We start from the raw sequence: 13,449 nt of genomic DNA on the forward strand, positions 1-13,449 counted from the left end.
CAATCTGAACATTACACTTATATATCCCATCAAAAGGGAAACTCATACTACGTTTGCTAACAGACTGTGGGTCCCTCACACTTTCACATCTCAATTGCATGAGTGGGAATAGCCTTAGTGTATTACACGTAATCACGTAAAGCTGCAGGACGTTGAGAACGCATGGGATCGGTGCCTCTCCCGTAAGAACTTAGGTAAATTTATCTTACTAACCATACTCCTCACCAGTGCGGTTATGCCTTTTGGTGACACCATTTTGCTCAAGACTTCCTGGAGTAGTAAACTGGCCAACTATCCCAGAGTCTTTTAAGTATTTGGTAAATGGGCCCTTAAGCTATCCAGCATCGCCATATCTACCATAATATTCACCCCCACGATTGGATCTAACAATTTTTACTTTTCCCAGCTGTTTCTCAACTTCAGTCCTAAAATCTTGAACTTGTCAAAAGATTCATACTTTTCTTTAATTAAGTACAAATTAAGTACAGGTAGTCATATCAGGATTAGTCGTCTGTAAAAGTGATGAAAATCTACACAATGTGGCTGAATAGGGACCACTAATGTCAGTATGAATGACCTCTAATAGGCCAGAATTACGGATTGCAGTTTTCTTCTGTATTTTGGCCATCTTTCCCTTACAACAGTCTACATAAGTTTTTAGATCACTTTCGAGAGTATGTAGGATGTCAGACTTTATCAACCTTTCCACTCTTGCCTTAGAAATATGATCTAGCCTCTTGTGCCACAATGTGCAAGACCATTCTTTAGGTAAAGATATTTTGAAAACAACGTTTTCAACATTATAGGAGGCGTAGATATCATTGGGAGATAAACACAGTTTGTACAATCCATTGGACATAATGTAGGAATCAATTTTACTTGAATTAAAAAACAAATTAACCATGTTGTTCTTTATTTCAAAATGGTAGCCACTAATGTCCAAAACTGAAATCGAAATTAAATTTTGCCTGAAGGACGGTACATAAAAAGTGTTTTTTAAAGTCAAATTAAAATCAGAATCTAGTAATAAAATGACATCTCCTATGAACTTTACGTCAGCATGACCATCGTTTCCTACGACAAGCCTTGATCCATCCTGATTTGGCCTCCTCCGGTTTATGAACCCCTGTATAGTAAAAGCAACATAGTTAGTTGCCCTGCAATCTAGCCTCCAAGAACTGGATGAGACTTCTGATAGATTGGATTCACAAACAAAAGGCAAAGAATCATTACCTCATGGCTTGGATTTTGATAACCAAGTCTTGTATTTGTTGCAGTCCTTCTTTATGTGACCCTTCTTCTTGCAAAAGGAGCAGTGATCACTCTCTTTCTTGAAAGAGTCTTTCTTGTGTCCCAAATTGTTAATCCAATCGGACTCTTTATTGGCAGACTTCTGAGTATGATTTTTAGATTTTTCACTCTTATGGGATTTGAAAGTAAAAATGGCAGTGTGAAATTTATTTTTTTTAGTTTCTCTTCCTCAGATACAACCCTAGAAATAAGGTCTTTAATACTCCAAACACCATCCTGAGAAATGCAGTTGATTTTGATGATGTCAAATTCAGAAGTCAGGGTATTAAGGACTTGATGAACAATCAAGACATCAGTTTGAATAATATTCAAGGCTTTGATTTTGATTTGATAGTCAACCATCTAAATAAGCCCTTGTAGAAGTGTTTCAATTTCAGCATTCGATGAAACTTTGTATCTCTTGGAAATTGCATCTAGCAATTCCCTGGCAGTATATTTACCAGGCAGACCACTTTTTAGGTGTTTCGGTGTTGACCTCTTTATAGACAGTATAACTAAGTGATTACTCTTTTCCCATGCAGCGTGCACAGATTTTTCATCCTCAATACTATTAGCTATTAGGTCCATTGGTTTATCTATAACAAGGGTTGTGTGCACATCTGCCATCTTCATGGAAAACATAATATCCTCTTTCCACTTCTTAAAGTTTGACCCAGTAAGAATCTCAATAGTGACCATGTTATTGTTGACTGAAAAAGTGAATGAAAATTTAAACAATGAACAACACAATAATCAACATTATGCAAGTATAGTTTGAAACCTTATAAGCTAATAAAAAATTTACATACATCATTGTGAAAACACCTTTGAGCTGAATTTCCAACATGTAATTGTAAAAATCCCTACATACCAGTGGCCATGGGAATACAACTCAACTTTCAAAATCCATCACCTTTGGGTGTGCAGAATTCTAGGGTCGGCCTATTCACATGCATACTGTATATGTATCCCTTCAAGTTCCAATACATGATCACCACCTTTGGCTGTTGACCACACATCAGAGTTGAAGGACATCCCACAATTGTATGAGACCGGTGTTTCACAAATCCAACAAGGAAGGTTGCTTTGGCGGCTGCATCATGTCGAACCCATGAAATCCTCTTTGGGATTTTCTAAAATTACTTACATCCTTTCTAATTTGTGTCATTTTACAACTTTTGAAAAGAGCCTTAATGTCTTAACATTAATACAAATATGTCAGCAGTACTGTTCATCTATGTAGGTATTCCAACAAGTCAGAAAATTAGTTCGGTCCCTAATGGAACGAAGCAACAAATTTCAGAAAAGGGCATGCATCAATAGAACACCAAAAATATTTAAAATATATATATTTAATCACAACAAAGGGTTCCACTATGTAGTGCACAGAAAAATAGAGCCAACGCAAAAAATGGGGCCCCAAACGGAGTCTTATAGCCCCAGAAAAGCCTGTCAAAGTTTTAGGAAAAAAAAGATTGACTGCACTAGTTTGACCGGTCCGTATGGTCAAACCGAGTCAATCCGGTTCAACCCCGGTTCACTTTCGGTCCAACAGGGTCTAGGTCACCCCTATCCAGGACGGTGGGTCTGGAAATGGGTTGACCAGACCCGGTGGCGCACGTTAGTATATTTATGGAATAGTTAGGGGCGCCCGATAGCAAACCCCAAAATTTCCTTTTTTTTTTTTAACTCGATCGACGCATAAGATCACCAACCGCTGACAGTGGTGCGTGAGGGCACGTCCGGCAGCAGTTGGCGGCAATCCACCCACTGAAATTCTTAGCTCTCCGAGCTCTACACGCCCATGTGATTGGATTTCACTTTCGCATGAGAAAAAATTCGGCAGTGAGCCAGTGTCCATAAGGGTTTTTCGAAAAATTGAAAAAACCCTTAAAAATCTTGATTCAAAACGAAAAATTTCAATTCCCTTAGCATGATCTATTATTTTGAATCCATATAGGTTCAAGAACAGATATATGGAGGCTCTGATACCACATGTTAGATTAATTTGATCTGAATAGGGACAAAACCCCAAAAGCCAGGATCTCCATAGGGCATTCAAGAACACAATCAAATGAATAATAGACAACAGAGATAGAATCATTAACCTTGTTTTGCATCCATAATGTCGATGATCCCAGTGGAAAATAAAGACCAAAGATCTAGGTGCTTCCCCTCTATTCCTAAAGTAACTGGCTTGATGAGTATACCGTATGCATAGGGATGATGAACACTGAATATCTCCCTCTCTGTCCAGAATGCACTCCTCAATAGAGATTGAGAATAATTAGTTGTGATGGGTAGAGGGGGGACCTAGCTCTCTTTATATTGTAATTCTTATAAGGTCTGACTCATCACAGTCCCAATAGGAATCTATCTGCCACACTAAAACCAGTCCACATAGGATTCCTAATATAACCCAATGACCTCCTTAATTAGACCAATACTATAATTAGCCTGAGTTTAGGATATTAAATATTAGTCCATAATATTAGAATATTTTAAACCCAATAGGATTAAAATTCTAACATTCTCCCACTTGGACATATATTAAAATACTTATTTTTAAAAAGATTTAAAAACAGTTTTGACCAAAACAAATCACAGGGTAACAACTCTTTAAGAAAACTTTATGGGCACATTTTTAAAAACAAATTGGTCTAAATGTTGTATTAGAAAATCAATCCTGTCCCATAGAGTTTTAGACACCGAATCATGGCAGCAACTGCATCTATGATCAAGTGACACAGAGCCTTCCATGGTCACGAGAGCCTTCAATTCTACTAACATGGATGTAATGTAGTAGTGTGGCAACTAGATAATACTCACATAGTGATTCCTTATGTATTATCCATTTGTCAATCCAAAATTTCTCTTCTTTAAGTGGACAAATTTACCTAAGTTCTTATAAGAGAGGTTTTGAAAACTACTCCTTATATCCTTAACCATGTAACTACTAAACCCAGTTTAAACCATCTTAGAGTTTGGGGGTGCCCTGCAGATGTAAAACTACATCATCCGACTTTGAACAAGTTGGATCCCAGGACTACTTGTAGACACTAAATTTTGTCACCCCCTTAGCGATGATGACAACAGGACACGGACAAACATCAGTATCTCTCTCAGGAAGGATTCTTGTCCATATATCTAAGCCAAATCACCCTAACATCCCTAAAATGACTTATAAGACCTTTTTACCAAATGCTGAAGGAGGTACTGCTCATCTTCCCCAACCACTGCGGGGGGTGTAGGGGGTGGGGCCCCTGATAGAAAATTTTCTGAAGAATCAAAAGAAAAAACCCAAGAAGACAGGGCCCATGAGCCCAGACACACCCTGAACCCAAAAAATGGCCTATTTGGGCCCAAAAAGTGAGGAGAGGGGGACCACATTGTCCACAACGCCGTGGACAATGTCCCACGGCCCCGTGGAGGTCCCCCACGACAATGGTGTAAGGATCCACGCTGCCGTGGAAGTTTTCAACGTCAACAGGCTGACATCATCCACGACGCTGTGAAAAAATCTCCCATGACGCCGTGGTTGTCCTCCACAGCGCCATGGAGGACCTATCTGGCCAGAGATGTGGGGCACTCCCCCCTATAAATAGGAGGGTCCCCCTCCCTTCATTTCATAGAATTTCAGGGTAGGGAGACTCTTCTAGTGTGAGATCCACCCCCTTCAGCCCTAGTTTTCTCTCTTGAGAGTGTCCGTTAAAGTGAGGTTCCTGAGTATGGGTAGATCCATCGATTACCCGCTTAAGTGAAGAACACTCACCTCCTAGTCAAGATGTTATTCCGTTAGCATACGGATAACAAAAGCCTCCTTTTATAGCCGTTATTCTGTCTGTATACAGATAACGAGAATCCCTTATACAGTCGTTGCTTTGCCCGAAGTCTGAGTAACGAGACCTACCTAATATAGTCCTTACTCTGTCCGACAAAAGAGAGGCAAGCCAATCGTCCGTCTCCACCTGATTCGTGGGACATCACATATTTCGTACTTGGTGCATTTTCATTTATTTCTTATATTTCTTGACATGTATCTGTCTCTTTCCTTCTTATTATTTTTGGCATAATATAGACAATTAAAATAACTCGCTTTAGTGTACATAGTTGTAGACACTGAATTTTGGCACCTTGGAAGTGTGACTCGGCGATGATGATCAAAGCTCGACTAGTTTGCGTGGTGACCAAATGGTAGAAAATTATCAATTTACCCTTACCCCATTTTTTGTAACCAAACTGTCCCAAGTAAAGCCTAAATCCCTAGGATAACCTTATTTAACCATTTTAAGCCCACATGTGAAATTTTAGCCCAATCTGACACCTTTTGTCAAAATGACTATTTTACCCTTGGCCTGGTTCTCGGTATCTGGATTGCCCGATTTGGCCCAAAACACTTTGGATGACCTTATTTGGTCATATTAAGCTTTAACGTAAAGTTTTGGCCAATTCGGACACCTTTTATAAAAATAACCATTTTGCCCTTGGCATGGTTCTCGGTATCTGGACCACCCGATTTAGTCCAAAATACTTTGGATGACCTCATTTGGTCATATTAAGCTTTCACGTAAAGTTTTGGCCAAATCGGGTAACTTTTATGAAAATGGCCGTTTTGCCCCTGGTACGTTTCTCGGTATCTAGACCACCCGATTTAGTTTGAAACACTTTGGATGACCTCAGTTGGTCATATTAAGCTTTCACAGAAAATTTTGGCCAAATCGGATAACTTTTATGAAAATGATCGTTTTGCCCCTGACATGGTTCTTGGTACCCGAGCCACCCGATGTGACCTGGAACCATTTGGATAACTTTATTTGGTCATATTGTGCTTACACATAAAATTTCATGTAATTCCGGTATCATTTGGACCTTGATCGATGTGAAACACCATTTATGTGCTTTCCTCGATATCCGTGCCACTTTTAAGTAAAATTCGGCCATATCTGCTACACGAATGGAAAGTACGTGTTGAGACCTTCGCAGAGATATGTGGCGCGTCAAAATCGGCCATTCGATTTTGGAGATATTAGCATTTGAACGTGGACCTTTAAAATGGAATCTTTAAATGGTTTATATAAAATTTAAAAAAAAAAAAAGTGGGACAAACTAAGTTGACCCGAACCGGGTCAACCCAGTCTGACCCCGCCCAGCTGAACTGTCGGCAGGGGACAAACCCCCACCATTTAGGCTGAGCCACACATGGCCCCATGCCCACTTGCCTGACCCAAGATAAGGCTGCACCGGCCTAGGCTGCCCAGCAGGCCTAGGCACACGCAAACCCAGCCAGCCCTTCAGCCTTGGTTCCCTGCAATCAATACCCCAGGGCTCATTTAGTCATTTCCTCGAACAGATTGTTTCCTATAAATAGCAGGCCATTTGGAGGGTTTAAAGCCCCAGAAAATTCATGAAAAAATTATCATTGGGAAGCTCGTTCTTCCCTCTGTCCATCCATGCCAGAGACATCCCCAGATCATGCTCTCATAGACATATAAAATTCCTCAAATACCCCTTGTTCACCACTCTTACCATTCGGGGCAACCACACTTGGAATGGCTTTCGGTGCTTTCCAGCGATAATTCCGGCCATCCAAGGATATGTAAACTGAGCCCAGACACTTCCATGCTTCAAGGGTAGTTTTTATATATTTTTATTTATTTTTTATGTATTTCTTTTGATTTTCTTTAGTTAAAAGAGGCTGTCTTCAGTTAAAAAATCTTCAAAAATAACACAAGAGTGGTAAATTTATGAAAACTTTAGGGAAGATGTTTCCCACTGTGGTTGAGTTCATTAGTTTTCCCGAGTTCCAAATCATGTTTTATGTGACATTCTTGCCCCTATGAGTGTTTTGGAATTATATGAAATCTGAACCTGTGGGTGAGTATTTTGACAAAATCATTCTGACCATGTTAAATATCATGTTTTCATTAGTGGGTGTGGACTTTGGTTTGGTTGAATTTGGATCTTTGATTGGGATGTTGTAATTTTACTTATTTTCCTTTCATTTTAGAATTTCAAAAATATAAAAAATAATATCAATGCATAAAAATTCATAAAAGATTTATGGGATACATATTTCATCAGGATTGATTTTATGGGATCATTAATCACTGACATGAATGTTTGATAATTTTCATAGGTGTTCCCTGCCATGTTAGGGGTATAGATGTCATTTTTCTATTTGTTGTGAAAATCCAAGAAAATCAAAAAATAATATATATATATTTCTAAGGATTAAATTCTGTATCAAGTTGTTTTATCTGTTTTCATATGCATACATGCCCATCATGAAACATAACCATGCATAAAAAGTCACTTTTGCCCTCAGGGGCATTTAGGTAATTTACCAAATGCAAGCCCATTATGCCATCCAGTAGTCTTACTCGACATGTTTAGTAATTTCAGGATGTTTAATGACATCAAATGCCTGAAATGACTTAAAAGTTCTTGTTCTAGCATTTTACCATTTTGCCCTTAGGGGTATTTTGGTCATTTTGTGACCAAATCATGTTTAGGGTCCTGGAAAGGTTTCTATCACTTTATTTGCATATTATAACTTTAATATGCATGTCTTAAGCATATTTTTTTCTTTTTCATGAGTTTTTCATGCATCTTGCCCTCTAGGGGCATTTTCGTAATTTTAGTCATTTTGATCCTTAAGCCATTTTGTTTATCAAACTTATTCATGATATTACCATTGCCCTAGGATCTTAATAATTTTGTATAATTGACCATGTTTTTGACCATAGAGTTAAGTTTTCTAACTTAGGTAAAATAAATCAACTAGATTAATTAGGGCACATAATGTACATAATCACCTAACTTAGGGGTAGTAATTAGGATTAAAACATTAATTTTAATTAGCCTAATTAGGTCCATAAATTTCAACAAAGATAATCAAAACACAAAAAAAAGTAGTTCAATTAGGTGCATAATACGCATAACACAACAGTATACAATAGAGTTTGGTCTAGGAAGACCGCCCGTCGGTCGGGCGGTTGCTGGGTGCCTAACACCTTCCCAGCCCATAACTTGACACTTAGCAAGAGATTGGAGCAGACCATCCATTGAGTCATTGGAGTTAATTTAGAGCCCTTCTCTGAAGGACGGGCACCATTTGTGGGTCCTAGACCCTGATCTAGGTGACGACTCCCTACACCATCAACTACAATCCCCGCGCCGCTCCCACACTCGGGTGTACCACGCCAGAAAGAGGTCGCGGATCGATCTTCGTCTGTTGCGCCTACAATAGTAAATGATTTTTCTTTCTTTGTCATAATTAGTACATCATAACTTAGCCTTGCATGTTAGTATAGGATATATTATTAAGGGAGAATATTCGAAAACAAGTATCTAGTAGAAAGACCGGTTTGTCCGGACGAGGTGGGTGCCTAACACCTTCCCACTCTCGTAATCTGACTACTTACCCTGAATCTCTAACCAGACCATATGGAATCACGTAGCCCTTCCACTAATCCCGGATGGGGCTACACCCATTGGGTCCTAGGCCCTAATCCTAGGTGGCGACTCCATTTCTTTATGAAGTACGATCCCAATCCCCATTATGATATATCGGAACGATACACCGTTATTCATCAAAGCCAATCCCTGTTGCCATAAGGCGAAAGAACCCTCGTCCTGAAGACCGCGGTACTTACACTACTTGTTATTATGTTGTTAGCTTCCCAGATCATTCGAAGGGATATAAATTTTATAATCCCTGCGGAGGCACTAGGATTGCGGACTCATAGACAGCGAAGTTTTTGGAATTTGATGTGGCCGAAAAGAATGATTGTTCTTAGACTGTTCTAAATAATGACATGGTTGGCACATCAGTACATGTTCTTCTACCTATTCAGGCGGATGTGAGGTATACTATGCCATTGGTTACACCTGCTGAAGTTCAGGAGCCTGATATTGATAGGGTCCCTGACATTCATGTAGCACCTGATGAGATTCCTCTTACTCAGGATGCGGTTGAGGATCCAATCATTGATGCAGTTCCAGCTGAGATTCCTCATATTCAGGGTGAGGCAGTGGTAACACCATTATGGAAATCTGTCAGGGAGAGAAATTCAGCTATACCATCTATCTATGAGGTCTATCTGGGAGAACATGACTAAGACATAGGTTGTGTGGTTGATCCAGTTACTTATTCGGACAATGTTTCTAGTTCTCAGTTAGATTTGTGGTTAGATGTGATGAGAGATAATGTGCAATCGCTGAAACATAATGATGTTTAGGAGCTTGTTGAATTAAATCTGAGGGTTTTGCGGTAGATGGTTCAGACCATCTCGTGTAGACTCAAGAAGTATATTTACGGTCTTAATTAAACTTTCAGGCTGTGGTATTTGAAGTTTGACAGTGTCGTGACTTCATTCGATTTTGTGAAAAACAAAGTGGATCAGTGTATATATCACAAGGTCAGTGGAAGTAAATTTTATTTTCTCATACTTTATGTGGATGACATTCTGTTTGCTAGCAGTGACCTAGGAATGTTGCATAACACAACGCAACTATTATCTAGGGAATTTAACATGAAGGACCTTGGTGAAGCTTCTTTTGTCCTTGGCATTGAAATCCATAAGAATCGTTCTCGCCGTTTACTAAGTTTTTCTCAGAGGGCTTATGTTGATCGTATTCAGGAGAGGTTCAGTATGTTGGATTGCAAACCTAGGAATGTTCCTGTTCTCAAGGGTAACAAGCTAAGTTTGACATAGTGCCAGAAAAATGAAGCTGAAAGGGATGAAATGAAGAAGGTGCCTTATGCTAGTGTACTAGATAGTATCATGTATGCTTAGGTTTATACCAGACCGAATATTGCCTTTATGACGGGTCTTCTTAGCAGATATCAGTTAGATCCTGGTCTTAACCACTGGGTTGCTGCCAAGAAAGTATTGAGGTACTTGAAGGGGACAAAAGATTATATGCTAACATACAGACACGTTCTTGAACTCAAGCTAGTGAGTCATACAGATTTCGACCTTGCTGGCTGTGAGGATGATAGGAGGTCCACATCTGGTTATGTTTTCTTGATGGCAGAAAGAGTTGTATCATGGAACAGTACAAAACAGACATTGGTGACCACTTCGACTATACTAGTAAAGTTTGTAGCTTGCCATGGGACTGCTACTCAGGTTATTTGACTCAGAATTCTCATAAAACAGTTGACCATTTTAGATTTTGTGGATAGACCCATCCAGATATACTATGATAACGGCTCTGCTGTGTTGTTTATAAACAACAATAAAGGACTTAGAGGGTCTAAGCACATGAAGGTCAACTATTTGACCATAAAGGAGACAGTAAAGAAAGGTGGCATTGTAGTGGAGCATATTGGTACAGATGATATGGTTACAGATCCCCTAACCAAAGGTCTTCGCCCTTGTGTTTTGAAAGACATGTCATAAGCATGGGCTTATGTGCATCATGGGATGCGGTTGGTTAGTGGGAGTTGTTTTTGCTCCATTGTAAAATGAAGTTTCTTTTCATCTGTAATTTTTATCGTGTGGTAAACTTTGGCTTATATATATCAATTGCATTTGCATGCAAATTTCTTTTGAACACATGGGTGTTTCATTTATTGACATGATGTATATATATATTTGGTTTTAAAGACTTAAGAAATGTGTTAACCTTAAGCAAGGCTGGGGCATTAAGTTATTAACCTAAAGGTATATCTTGTAACACATAAAGTAAAACTTGAATTATTCAAGATGAGACATACAGATTCGTTGGAATCATAAAGATAATTTCTCTAGTGATCCTGTGCCACTTAAAGAAGAGAAATTTTGGTCTGACAAATGGATAATACATAAGGAATCACTATGTGAGTATTATCTAGTTGCCACACTATCACATTACATCCATGTTAGTAGAGTTGAAGGCTCTCGTGACCATGGAAGGCTCTGTGTCGCTTGATCATAGATGTAGTTACCGCCATGATTTGATGTCTAAAACTCTATGGGACAGGATTGATTTTCTAATACGACCTCTAGATCAATTTGTTTTTAAAAATATGCACATAAAGTTTTCTTAAAGGGTTGTTAGCCTGTGATTTGTTTTGGTCAAAACTGTTGTTAAATCCTTTTAAAAATAAAGAATTTAATATATGTCAAAGTGGGAGAATGTTATAATTTTAATCCTGTTGGGTTTAATATTCTAATATTATGGACTAATATTTAATATCCTAAACTTAGGCTAATTATAGTATTGGTCTAATTAAGGAGGTCATTGAGTTATATTAGGAATCCTATGTGGATTGGCTTTAGTGTGGGCAGATAGATTCCTATTGGGACTGTGATGAGTCAGACCCTATAGGATTTACTATATAAAGAGAGCTAGGTCCCCTCTCTACCCATCACAACTAATTATTCTTAATCTCTATTAAGGAGTGCATTTTGGACCGAGAGGGAAATATTCAGTGTTCATCATTCATGTGCATATGGTATTCTCATCAGGCCAGTTACTTTGGGAATAGAGGGGAAGCACCTAGATCTTTGGTCTTTATTTTTCACTGCGATCATCGATACTATGGATGCGAAACTAGGTTAGTGGTTCTATCCCTGCTTTCTATTATTCATTTGATTGTGTTCTTGAACGCCCTATGGAGATCCTGGCTTTTGGGGTTTTGTCCCTATTCAGATCAAATTAATCTAAATAATACTTGAATTAAATTTAAGGATCTTTATAAGTGCTTTTGGAACACGACATCTTCTTTTGATTATCCTTTATTTTATTATCAAAATTTATTGAAGGGTAAATTTTTTTTTAAAAATAATATGAAAGTGACTTATCATTATATCATTATTAAAAATTAGGAAAAATATACAATTACACTCCCCGTCCCTATAGTTTCCTTGAATGTCAGTCCCCTTCCCTGCATATTGACTAATGACACTCCCCTCTCCTAAGATTTAAAGATTCTATCAACTGTATCTAGTCCATATGCATGCGAGGTGAGTGACATTCAAGCAAAGTACAGGCGAGGGGAGTGTAATTTACCCTAAAACTGCACATTTTTTGAGTCCATATATAAAATTACAATATTTACTCTCATTGAGATGAGAATGTTGAGATGGATATGCAATAAAACTAGTAATGATAAAAAAAATAATAATAATAAAGAACGAACAATCAGAATTGATTTGGGACTATCTCTGATACATGATAAGTTATGAAAAATTTGTTTAAGATGGTAAGGATCCATGCAGCCAACCCCATTTAATTGGGATATGATAGAGTTGAGTTAAATGTTGAATAAAGTTACAATTTATTTGACAACCTTAAAGGATGTCAACAATAAAATTTCTTGAACTAATTGGTGCTCAAAATCTTATATAAATATGTGGAAGAGACAAATCGGTTTAGAAATTAACAATTACTGTCTTTAAATTTCTAATAATTCAGTTAATTTGTCCCAACATTTGCTAACTCCTTTGTGTATTTGTGGGTTAAGTAGTCAATTAATATCAAATTATTTAAATTGGCCATACGGTTAAATTCCCTTCTATGTTTTATGTATTTGTCATTAAGGATTGCACCCAAAAAAAAATATGTTGTCAGGATGTATCTTCTCTTTAGTTAATTTAATCTTTGTTTTATTAAACACAAGAGCCACATGTTGATACGTCTAATGTCATATACAACAAACAAACAAACACAACCTTATATCAACTTAATGGGGTCGGCTACATGGATCATAACAAACCAAATAGGTAGATCTGAGGTCTTAAAAAAAAAAAGAATGAAGACATGGGACAAAAGAGATAGGAAATGAGATGAGAAATGAAAACAGACATTGACAAATGTTGGATTTTTTAATTCAAAAGATTCAAAATCACTTACTTTTGTACTTTTTGTTTCCCTCACTTTTGTTTCCCTCCTATTCATTATTTTGAATTTTCACTTGTTATGTTGGAACTAAAAGCAAGCAATGAATATGAGAATCTACTTCTTTTTAGTCCCACATTGCTTAGCTTCAAAGAGGTGAACTTGTATATAAGTATTCATGAGTCCTTAAGGGACATAGGGTTCCAAGGGAAGTCTCCCTTCTCTCATGTGTGAGGTTGGGGGGTCGGGTGTGGATGAGGATGAGGTCTTACATATATATTTTTATTTTTCAAATAGACACACACCAATTGGATACATGTATAGACACAT

The sequence above is a fragment of the Telopea speciosissima genome, chromosome 8, assembly GCF_018873765.1.
Source record: "Telopea speciosissima isolate NSW1024214 ecotype Mountain lineage chromosome 8, Tspe_v1, whole genome shotgun sequence".
Taxonomy (NCBI): Eukaryota; Viridiplantae; Streptophyta; class Magnoliopsida; order Proteales; family Proteaceae; genus Telopea; species Telopea speciosissima.